The sequence below is a fragment of the Sceloporus occidentalis genome, unplaced genomic scaffold (assembly GCF_023333645.1).
Source record: "Sceloporus occidentalis isolate IW3139 unplaced genomic scaffold, rSceOcc1.0.p SCAF_4, whole genome shotgun sequence".
Lineage (NCBI taxonomy): Eukaryota > Metazoa > Chordata > Lepidosauria > Squamata > Phrynosomatidae > Sceloporus > Sceloporus occidentalis.
The window spans coordinates 151671574-151684682 of record NW_028316984.1 but is presented as its reverse complement, the minus strand read 5'-3'; positions in this window follow the sequence as shown (position 1 = coordinate 151684682).

The window sequence follows — 13109 nt, the reverse complement described above, 5'->3', positions numbered from 1 at the left end:
ATGAGACAGTGGAAACCTCAGTCTTTGCAGGTGAGAGCTAGCAAAGAAGGAAGACATCTCTCCATTCATTTACTGCTAGTCTGGTTGGTGTCTGTCCTACCTTTTGAAGAAGGGGAATCTGTTCTCCATCAGTTTGGCTAATAACCTGCATTTTCATACTGCCTGTGCCTTAAATCCAATGGGGGGGAGGGGGAGGGACATTTGCCACTAGAATTGCTTCCATCATTGGAACTGGGAGAATTTATATTTATTTATTTTTATTTCAAGGATTTATGTCCCACCTTTCTGGTATTCAAGATGGGAGAAGGCAAACATTCATCTCTACCACCCCCAAACCCTGTTCCTTTCAGAGAGGGTTTCCAGGCAACACTGAAGGCTATGTGAAGGAGTGAAGGAAAGGAGCAGAAAGTCCCATCATGCTGGAAATGTAACACAAATACAATATTGCATATAGGCCACAGGCTTTTAGTGTATTAGCAGCTAAATAAAATGTAAGGAAGCTCTGTCAGTGGATCAAAAGATGAACACACAGTTTCAATCAAGTTATGACTACATTGCTAGGTCAGAGACTGTGGGGCTCAACAGACCGCCCCGAAAGGGCCAGCTGGAGGCACCCATTTTTCCTCCTGAGGGCCACCGCAGCAGCCAAACCATATGACCTCTCTCCACAGCAAAAAAGAACCCACTTTCAGTGCAATCTTTTGCTGTGCATGGCGGGCGCCATGAGTGTGCCATTGGTGCACTGTCACACGTCAATGGTGCAAGCGCGGCACTGTAACGTGCAGACATGGTGCTGCACTTGCGTCATCATGGTGGCCCCCATGCGGATGGGAGGCCACCATGATGGCACCACCGCCATGCACTAGGGCTCGGGACCATGCGGTTGCTCCACAATCCCAAGCCCTAAAACCGCCCCCAGACTGCCCCTTTCTGTACCAGGCCTAAGCTTACTAAAAACAATCCTTCTTTTTTCCTTTCATTAACATGTCTTCATTATTCTTTTTTTAAAATAACAATCCTGCCTTTAAAAACAATCAAATTCTAATGGGTTTATGAAAGGTTTGTTCTTGTTGTGTGCCCCAGGGCTGGAGTCCAATGCCAAACCACTACACCATGCTGGCTATGAAAGGTAGCTTCATATCATTCCTCCTTTTCTTTCCCCTTCTTTCAGATTCATTTTTTCAGATTAAAAGATGTCTCATGTTACAAAGTGAGGACAAAGAAGCAAGTAGAAAACACTCATCTTTAAAGTGCCCCGCTTTTTCTATCTCTAAGTGAAGCTGCAACTGTTGTTTAATACTTGCCTATAAAAAGAATAGTGTGCAAGCTTTGCTCTTTTCTCCTTTAGCATTCAATCTAATACTGAGTGACCACTATTTTGCATTTCATATTTGACAGTGCTGTAAGTAATACATCTGCTGTGTATGAGAGATTTTTATTTTGTTGATAGATTGCTTTACACCTGGATTGAGCTGAACCTACTTCTTTTTCCCGTAGTTCTGCTAAAAGTGCTGGATTAAACAAACACAATACATCACCTCTGTACCGTCTAATATTTGACAGAGGAGAATAGGTATGCTTGTTTTACATGAAGTGAACAAGGGATCCATAGTACAGCAGTTCACAAATCAAAGAAATGGGCCACTTCTGGGGGTTTAACATCAAGATCTGACAAAGAAGTTTTGATATATTACACTTTACAGAATATTTCCCAAAGATGTAGCTGTGTTTGTATGTTGCAGCATAAAAAAGAGGGAGACAGAAAGAAAAGAAAGGTGACAGCTCCATTAAGACTAACTGGTTTTTATTTTGTGGATATCAAAAACACTTCTTTAGATGCAGTATATACCCCAGGAACACCTAAGTCCTTAATATTATTCACTTCTCCTGACTTTATATAAGAAGTGGGTTTATAGCCAAGAAAGCCCATGCTAAAATAAAAACCAGTTAGTCTTAAAGGTGCTGCCACATTTCATTTTTCTCCCGTTCCCTTCTTCCCTTTTATATTTTAGAATATATAGTTCTTTATACCTGAGAATCCACATCAGTGTGTATGTGTATGCATTTTCACATTTAAGGTCACATTACAAATTGTTTAAAACATTTTGAAGATTTAACTGTTTTTCCTTGTTATTTTTGCTTCAAGACACAACACAGTTAGCATCCTCTTTGGAAATCAAATGAGATTCATCTTTCAAAACCAGTAGACAGAGTTATGCCAGGGAAAAGAGGAGATGATAGGTAACTACTAGGTTAGTTAAAATTCCAGTAGTTGTTATGTACACACAACAAGAAAACAGTTAGAGCATTTATTCTTTAGGTAATAGCTGTAAAATACACATCCTCAATCTTTTCTGAAGCTTGAAAAAGCATTCCTAAAATGCATTGGAAGATTTCTTGGTTCCTTTCTTTGAAGGTGTTTGTTTTTTCTTTTTTACTCAGAGAATGTAAAATAGTTCATACAAAACAAGAGTTTGTACCAAAACAAACAAGCCAACAAGCATACATGTACTAAGTTTAATCTCTTGTATACTGGATATTTGAGGGACCAAATTATTGGGTAGGAGAGTTTAGTAGGCCTTGTTCAGATCTATCTCAGGTCCAATCTGCACTGCAGAAATAATGCAGTTTGATACCACTTTAATTGCCAGGGTGCAATGCTATGGAATTTTGGGGTTTGTAGTTTTGTGAGGGTTTAGCCTTCTCTGTCAGAATGCTCTGCTGCCACAACAAACTACAAATCCCAACTTTCCATAGGATGGAGCCATGGCAGTTAAAGTGCAGTGTAGATGCACCTTTAGTGCTACATATCAGTCCTGTGAATCACCATTTCTGTAAAGCTACTTGGTGAAGACAAATTTTGGACTCATTTCTAATAAATTCTGGCTTAAATTAAGTATTACTCTGATAGAAGGAGGCATACAATCACCCTGCTTCCTTCTTTGTAAATTTACTCAGTTCAAAGATTTACATATCTTGTAAAATTCCCAAATGATTTAGATCTGCCTGAGGAAGCATCTTGCTTTCAATTTCCCTTTGAACTGACCTGTGAAACTTTGTTGCTGTGATTAGCTGCCAGGGATCACTTTTTCTTTCTTTACAGAAATTGTTTGGTTGAACAATCACACTACTCAAATAATCAATTTGTGGCTGTTTCATACTGAAGCTATATACTTGTCACAAATAGTCTGTGTGTGTGTGTGTGTGTTTTCACATTAATGTACAATACCACAATTAAAATAAGGATTAAGTATTTGTTTTATTTCCATTTAGATTTGTATCCACATTTTCAACTGAATTCATAGAGTAAGACCCATAAAATATAGCACTCATAAAGTATAGGAAATACCTTATAAACCCTTTTAAATTCAAAAATTAAAACTGTAAAGCCAGTAAGGTGAGACAGAGAGAAAACCAAGTACCTGATGATCTTTTCACCATCCTAACCATTCTTGTTTCCACAGGGCAATTGGTTTCATGTGAGCTTTTTCTAAGAGTATACATTTTCCCTTGTTTCATTCACTGGCAGGTTTGCCTTCTTGCTCTCTTACTCCCCTGGATTTTAATTCAGAACAGTGCAATCTGGGTTATAAATATCCATATTTTTCTTCTCCTCATAGATCTCTCTACTGGCTACCAGTTCAGGCCAGGGTGTATTACAGGTTTTTGGTCCTGGTATTTAAGGCCCTGCACTTTAACTTCCCACAGTACCTGGCAGCTTGGCTAGCATGGTATGTACCATTTAGGAATTTAATACTTACAGGCCAAGGTTTCACCAATGTGTAGAGCTCTGTCTCAAGACTGTGAGCCTTTCAGGATCTGGCTCCACATTTGTAAAGTCTTTCTTTGCCCCTCTGGCTGGAGGAGGTTTTTGTCCATTTTTGTAAATGATTGAAGACCCCACTCTTGATTCTCCAGATTAAACTGCTGAGTTTGTCTAAATTGGCGGAGATGAAAAAATTGTTTTTAGTATATTAATATATTATTTTAGTATTTTAGTATATTATAGTGTTGTGCTTCATTGTTTTGTTCTTGGTTATATATGCCAGATGATGATCCACCTTTTGATGAAAAGGGTGTTGTAAATAATAATAATAATAATAATAATAATCTTAACATATAAATGAAAGATTTGAAAAGTTTTCTCCCTTGATAGCTATTAGGATCCTTTTTGAACACTTTTCAATACCTTTTCACATGCCTTGACTTGTTTGCAAAATAAAATAAATAAAATAACATAAAAATAGAACATTTTTGCACAAAACATCTTCCTTCCTTCCTTCCCTCCCTCCCTCCTTCCTTCCCCTCCTTCCTTTGGGCACAACACATTATTTTTTGCAGGAAAAAAAGGAAAATGGAAATAAAACATTGGTCAGTTTTTTTCCAATGGGGTGTCTTCATGTTTTGAGACAGACTTTGTTTTTGAAGATGAGGAATTTCAAATATTCTTTAAATCCCTAGCTGGATTTTAAGTCACACTCTCTCAACCTCAGCAGATGTCAATGGCAAACCCTCTTTGAAGAAACTTGCCAAGAAAACCCCATGAGAGGTTCATGTTAGGATCACCATAAGTCATAAACTACCTGAGGACACACAACGCACACAGACACCTTAAGCAGTGGAGCAGGTATATGTGGTGGCAATTTCACCTTTCTTGCAGGAAGGAAAGGTAGCCTTTTGAAACAAATAATATCAACTAGTTTGCTGGTGAGAATTGTTACCATCTAGATAACATCCTGTTGATGGTTTAGACCTGCATAATCATGGCTTGTGTTGTGTAAATAGGTATTTGACTTGGCTGAGGCTCTTTCACCTTGACCCCAATGACCACTGATGGATAGAGGGATTGTGCTGAGTAAGCTTCCATTGAGTTATCATCAGGCTGGCAGCTGGCATTGCCATAAATTGGAAATGATTTGAAGACAGACAACAATGACAATAACAACACGCAGCAATGGAAGGAGGCATGGCATTTATTCAGGACAAGATCTTGTTTATTGTTAGCATGAAGGTGAAGGAAAGCCTACCTAACTTGCAATTCCTGAACCAATGCATGAAACAAAATGCAATTATCCTTTGCCATTCATTCTTCTCCAAATTTTGTGGTGCAGCTCACCGGTTAATAATGCAGGTAAAAATTTCTATGAGAGAAGAAAATGCACAGAAAAATGTATCCACGACAATAGCATAAAATGCTCTAGGTGGAGAAAGTGCTTGAAAATATTTGCATACTAAACAAATTGGGTAGGAAATGGATGAACTCACATTTTAGAGAAAAATGCAAACTCATACAGAAACAGGAGGAAATGGATTTAAGATTGAGAAATGGAAGAACTGAAAGAAAACAAAATGGACAGGTTCATACTTCCCAGAGAAAATAATATTTCCATTCCAGTAATGTTATTATTACTATTATTACGTTTATTTATATAGCGCCATAGGCTATACATAGTGCTTTACAAAGGAGTTAAACAATCCAAAAATAAAAATAAAGCCTGCCTACAGCACACAATCTAAAACAATTAAACAATCCTATATTAAAACAATTAAATTATTATTATTATTATTATTATTATTATTATTATTATTATTATTATTATAGTTTATTTCTATAGCACTGTAAATATACACAGCACTGTACATACAAATGATCAATTCAATAAAAATAAAATCTGCCAGTGGCATACAATCTACAAAATACGTATAAAACAACAGATAATAATATAAAATAGAATTGGTTAAAATAAGCAGGAAACAATTAAAAACATCAGCATTAACTTCCAATCAAAAATCGCTTCCCTGAACAACCTGTACAGTGTGTTGACAATTTTGTGTTTATTCAGAAAAGACAAGTGACAATTGATTCCTGAAAAACACCTTAAGTACCACAAAATAGAGGCTGGGGAGAGGGACAGAGCTTGGAAATTTGTTACCCTAATTCATCATTTTTTTCAATAACAAATTTAATAGTCATCAGCATAACAGTTCAAATTCCAATCTCATTTCAAATTCTCTTGTTTCAAGTGTTAAATAGTTTAACATGCCTTTAGTCTTCTAAAATTATCTTTATTGATTTAAGTTGTTTTGAATTAATTTTATTGTATGCCAACCAGGGATTCTCAGATAGAAGGTGGAATATAAATATTTTAATTAATAAATAAGCAAACAAATGCTACCTTGGGTTTTCTTGCTGTGCTAATTTATTTTCATTTTGAGCTATTCTAAATGGTAATTTTAAGTTAAACAATTTAATAAATTAATGAATAGAAGATCAATGGATTACTTACTGAGTTAGTTTTTTAAAAAATATTTTACAATTGACAGGTTAGATTTTCAAAAAAAGATTTGATATTAATACACTAGCCTTAGCTTTTCCAAGCTGTTGGAAAATGGAGGGAAGGGAGAAGGAGCAACATAGGCTCAAAGATGCCAAAAATCAGCATTTAATGGCTGAATGTATTCCTAAGATATTTTTCCTCTGGGCATTTAGATGTACAACACTGTTCTGAACATGGTACCAGAATCACTGTTATGTATTTCAGTGCCCCTAAGGAAGAATATCTTCAAAACTCATTGGGACATTTAAGCTGTTTAATTTCTCTGCACCCTTGAGACTCCATTTCTCCTTTTTCTCTATCACAAAATTGCATCTGTCTCCAATCCATCTACTATTTACATGAAAACACCTTAACTGCCCCTGAGATCCCTGTGGGCCAATTCCAACAAGCAGTTCTGTGCTCTTATTAAGTACATATAGAGATGGGGATGATCGATCAACAAAAAAGTCATTCCAAATCACTGACATAAGATTATCAGGAAGTGAACACATAGCTTAAAAATTCATATCTCTTTTAAAAAATTTCTCTTTTAGTTATGTATGATTATTAATATTTAATGTCTGAGGTGTGCTTTGGCTCAGGCCATTGGCAATGTAGTGCATGTTGTCCCCTTGCCTCTGCTGCTGCCAGACATTTCTACCCTCTGAGGAAAAGCCAGAAGATGCCATTGGTGAAATGTCAGAAATAATTAAGAAGAATTCTACTGCTCAGTATTACAGAAGAAATCCATCTTTTTGAAAGAAAAGAAGAAGAAACGCCACGCAGATAAGGGAAATGAGGTGACAGCTTATTTGATGATATTTACAGTTGAATGTGACGTCAATTGGAAGGGTAGTACAGATCAATTTTAATGACAGGCAACTAAGAATGCTTATTGATTTGGAAGCCACCTAGTGCACAAGTGCCGCTGACCATTAATATACCAGTATCAGGGCCATTCATGCTATAGAAAAATAATTTGTGCTGATGTAAGTGTGGAGCTACAATAAAAAAAGTCTGTGAACGTGTGCATAAATATTTGTGTGTCCACCGTAGACTTAAGTGTGTAAAACCTAGAAATCTGAAACTGGTTATGGATACTATGGGGACCCTGAGGGTATACTATGTTGTTTTTCAAAACTGAATAACTAAAATTTGCCTTCATCCTAGAGTACCATGTTAAGTCTGGAGGCAAACATTAGTTGCCTTGTGCTAGAGGGTCGCTTTAAGGGAACCCCCTACCATGAACGGGTTTGCCCTTGCGGCGAAGGCTCTGTTGAGTCTCTAGAGCATGTCCTATTTTCTTGTATGTTTTACAAGGATGAGAGGCTAAGATTAATTTCTCCCCTCCTGCTTAAGTTTCCTGGTAGACCTAACACCTGGTACTTGGAGTACCTGTTAAATGATTCTAAGAAAAGCAAAACGGAAGTAGTGGCAAAGTTCCTTTTCTCTGCTGTCAAAACACGTAAGATTATGATTCAAATTAAATGAACAAGTCCTGTCCTTTGCATCTTGAATATCCAAACAAATACCCATCTTGGTCTTGTGTTTTATGGTTTAGTATTATTCAATATACTTGAGAGTGCTTCTGTGTGTGTGTATATATATATATATATGTGTGTGTGTGTGTGTGTGTACATCTCATGAGTATGTTCTGAATATTTACTTTATAGTCCCATTTTAACAAGTTTTATATGTTTTAAATGTTTTATGTGTTTTATACACACTTTATTGTCTAATGGCCTGTTGGCTGAAATAAAGACTATTATTATTATTAGTTGCCTCAAGAGTCAGAGAAAGAAAAAAAAGCCTTCTCAAAAGTAGGGCTCTTTTTAAGAAAAGGTAGTCTTGCCATTTGTCCCATATGATTACATCTGGTTTTGAGTGGGGCCATATGGCAGACCAAAAGTGCAACCATAGTGTAGTGGTTTGAGCATTAGATTATGACGCTGGAGAACAGGGTTTGAATCCCAGCTCAGCCATAAAAACCCGCTAGGTGACCTCGACAAGCCACACTCTCCCAGCCTCAGAGGATGATAATGGCAAACCCGCTCTGAATAAAGCTTGTCAAGAAAATGCCATGATAGGTTTACCTTAGGATCAACATAAGTCAGAAAAGACTTGAAAGCACACAACAGCAACAGCAACAACATATGGTACATCAAGCTACTCAAACCTTTCAATAGCTGGAAAAATCCTAGTCCTATTTCTTTTCCTGTTCCTGATTTCAATAATGTATATTTATGTGCCTGCCTCTGTGTATATAGGCATACATACAGAGAGGGAGAATTAATGCTGCCTAGTATGTAGGAGAAGAAAGTGAACTGAGGGAAAAGCTGAATGAACAAGTGGGTAAAGGGAGAGAAAAAACAGTCAGAAAGAAAACGGGTGCTGTAATTTCTACTTTGCATTCATGTTATTTGCACTTTATCCATGCCACCTGATGGGAAGAGTCAAAGCAATAAAAAGATGTAACCCTCTTAGCCTGGCCTCTTCCTTTTTTACTTCTATCTCCTTTTACAAATGTTGACATTTAGAGTTTAAGTTCTTTAGGGAAAGTCCTGGCTTTTCGTGTAGATTGCAAGTTGCACTGATAGCCTCCAGTTAATCAAATCATCAAAGAATCATAGAATTGGAAAGGACTACAAGCACACCTAGGGCAATATCCCATCATTCAGGAATACTCGGCACTCCTGAGAGATAACCATCCAATCTCATTTTAAAAATATTCAATGAAAGGTAGTCCACCAACCCTTGAATAAGTCCATTCCATTGCCGAACAGATCTTACTGCCAGGAAGATTTGCTGCATATTGAGATGGAATCTGTTTTCTCTCAATCTGTTGGTTTGTGTCCTAGGTGCGTTCCACACGCACCAATAGTATGTGCTCGGCACGTACTAGGGTTAGGAAAGGGTGTCCTTTCCGGACGCCCTAACCCTAGTACGTGCCAAGCACGTACAAAATGGTGGTGCCCTTTCTACATGGACACCGCCATTTTGACGTAGCGAACACTTAGCAGTGCCTGATGAACTGCATCATTAGGCATTTGCAGCATCATTACCACACCGCAAAAAGAAGCTTTTTGGGCGGTCTGTAAACCGCCCTAGTCTCCAGAGAAACAGAAAACAAGCTTGCTTGATCTTCTGCAAGCCATCCCTTCAGATAGTTAAAGATGGCTATCATGTCAAATCAGAAGCTAATGAGATCCAGATCCCTAAGCCATCCTCTGGACATGTCTTAGCTTATCAATATCATTCAACTGTCATGTCCAGAATTGCACACAGTATTCCAAATGAAGTCTCACCTAAGGAAACTAGAACTGTATTATTACCTCCCTCCTGTTGATGGAACCTAAAATTGCATTGACTTGTATGGCTACCACAATCACACTTTTGACTCATATTTAGCTTGTACTCCATTAAAAACTCTAGATCATTTTCACATATATTTTGCCAAGGTAGGTTTAGCCCATCCTATATTTGTGCATTTTATTTCTCCTTACTAAATTTTCTATCTTGAAAGTCATTTTGTTAATTTTGGCCCAGCTTTCCAATCTGTGAAGGTTAGTTTAAATCCCAGTTCTGCCTACTGAAGTATTAGCTACCCATCCTAATTTGATAAGCCTGTCCTCTGTTCCAGCATCTCAGTCATTTATAAAAATGTTGAACAACACCATACTCATGACACAATCTGAAGGATTCTACTCATCATTCCTCTCCTTCGGGTTTTGTCTGTCAACCACTTACAAATCCAGCTTGTTTTCAAGAATGGGGAATTTTGTCAAAAGCTTGTTGAAAATATTATATACTACACCCACAGCATTCTCTTCATTTACCTAACTGTACACAGACTGCAGTTCTATCAAAAAGAGAGAAACAGTTTGTTAGGAACTGTTTCTGAGAAAGCCATACTAGCTCTTATTGATAATAGCATTCCTTTCTAAGTGTGCACAGACTGACTGTTTAATGATCTGCTCTAGAACTTTTCATGGTATTGATGTCAATGCGACTAGTTGGTGTTTCCTTGGATAATTTTTGCCACTTTTTAAAAATGTAGACAACATTCACTCTCATCCAGTCTGCTGAAACTTTTGTTTTCCAAGAATTTTCAGAGTTTATAATCTGTGGCTGTGAGATTACATCTACACATTTCTTTAATACTGTTGGATGCAGTTCATCAGGCACTGCAAAGTAGAATTCATTTACAGTGGCTACATATTACTTTATTACCTCTTTACCTATTCTGGGTTGAAGTCTCCTTGCTGCATCTATTTTCACCAGGTTGAATTCTATTTTCCTTTTGGAAGAAAATTGAGGTTTTGAGAAGTGTTGCCTCTCTGTCCTTTCTTAGCATTTCATTATCTTCTCCACACAGTGGTCTTATCATTTCTGTGTTCTTCTCCTTGTTCCAAACATCCCCTGTTTTCCCTCTTTTATTATTTTTAACTTCTCTGGCAAGCCCAAGGCCATTGTGAATGTTTGCTTCTCTAACTTTTGCCTGGCTATTTGTTTGTATTCCTCTTTGGGTGATTTTTCCCCTTCTTCCATTTCTTGAATATGTCTCTTTTAAATCTCAGCTCACCTAAAAGTTTAATACCCTATCCTAGGCCCAGTATAGACGGGCCACAAGCGCTGTGTCAGCACCAAAATTAGGGTTGCAGAACACATGGCAACCACCCACTCTGCAACTCTAATACGTATGGATGGTGCCATCTTTATGTGGTGCTGTCCATATGTGATGTGCGTGCACAATGCAAATGCAGCACTGCATCCACACCTCCAGGTGCTGCGCTTGCGTTGTGAGCATATCACAATGAACAAAAGGCGTACTGATGATGTCTTCCCCACATGCCAAAAAGAACCCGCTTTTAGCCTGCATGGTTTGGTTGCTGTGGGCTCCCTCCGGAGGGAGAATGGGTGTCCAGCCCCATAGTTTCCTTAGACATGTCCCACTTTTCTTTCCCATTGGAATTGCTTGTAATCATGCCTTCAGTATTTCACCTTTAAGAAATTCCTTCCATCAGGAACCTTTTTCCTTTTGCTCCTTTTAGCTGTTTCTACACTGCAGAAATAATGTAGTTTGACAGGTCTTTAACTGCCATTTTACTGCTCAATGCTATGGAATTCTGCAATTTATAGTATTGTGAGATATTTGGCCTTCTCTGTCAGTGACCTCTTGTTCCACAACAAACTACAAATCCCAGGATTCCATAGCATTGAGCCATGACAGTTAAAACAGTGTCAAAGTGCATTAATTCTGCAATGCAGATGCAGCTTTAATTTCTGCTTTCTTAAAGTCTAGAATGCATGTCCAACTACATTTCACTTCCCCCTTTCTCTGTAAAACAAATCCCAAGAGGACATGATTACCCCTACTCAAGGTTTCCATTACTTCCAGTATTGGACAGTTTTCCCTTGTTAATTAGGGTCAGGTCCAAGATAGCTGATTCTCTTGTTGCTTTCTATACCTTCTTGAGAATGAAAAATTTTTAGTATGGCACCTGAGGAATTTCTTGAACCCTATATTCTTGGCAGAGTCTGACTTTTCACAAATATTAGGGTTGCTGAAGTTTCTCATTACTACTATATCTCTACTTTTTGAATATGTTCATCTGTTCTAGGAAGGCATCAAGTGAAGTCTTTAAATCTTATCTAATCTTGTGGCACCTGCGTAGAAGTGGGGAGCTCCATGCAGTGAGAATGGGACACTGAAGAGAATTTTGAGAAAACAAAATCAGGGCTTGCACAGGGCAGATATTTGAACTGGGGAGTTTGTTGTCCCTTGTACTTGCTTTGTCTCGACACAATTTTCTGTATTTATATGTGCTACAGAACCAGTTCCTGCTGTAATGGCTCCTACCTACTCTTTCTCCCTTGCAACTAATGTTACCTGTTAAAGCCACCATGTTTGCTTGTCATCTTGATTTTTATATCCATTTTATGTATGTACATAGGGGAAGCTAACTTTCTTTAGGTTCTGCATGATTTTCTCATAATCATTGCCCAGGGAAGACTCTCTTGTCTATTTTCATTTTGTCTTTTGCTAGCCTTCTGCTATGTTGTCATCAGTATACTTTTTGTTTGTGTGTTGTACTGATACTCAAAATTTATTCCAATGATCTTGCAGAAATCTAATCTAATGGCTAAATTACTGTCTTTGTATAGTTCAGATTGTATAATGCCTTTATTTTAAATAATGCATTTCTTGATTGATTTTAAGCTATATTCTCGTGTCCTCCAGAGAGTATACTGGCACGGAGAGTTACATTTTGTTTCTTTTTAAAAAAAAACATTTCTGATACTTTAGATTCCTCCACATCTTGCAAAGGATAAACTGCTTGCATGCAGAAAATAAATACGTAAACAGACACATGACTTCAATACTTTTCTTTACTCCTTTTCTTTTATCTTGTCTTATTCCTTATTCTTTTTTCTAATTTTTCTTTCAAGTTATATTCTGTGGTCATATTCTCCCTTACCAATATGAACAGGAGCTTTGGTCAATACAGGCAATTGAAATTCATTTTACAAAACCCACATGTAATGTCAAAAAAGGTATATATATGTGTGTGTGTATGTGTATGTGTGTGTGTGTGTGTTTTCATTTGGCTTCAATAAAGTACTAGAACTGAATCTGAGCTCAGATCCTCACTGAGTAGACTTACTGATACTAAGCATGCTCCTATGACTTGACCTCAGTTTCACATCTCTAAAATAGGAACACAAAGAACTCAGTTGCCTTGACAGTTGTGAAGAGAAATGAAAAAAGGATTGCAAAGTACTCTGCATGCT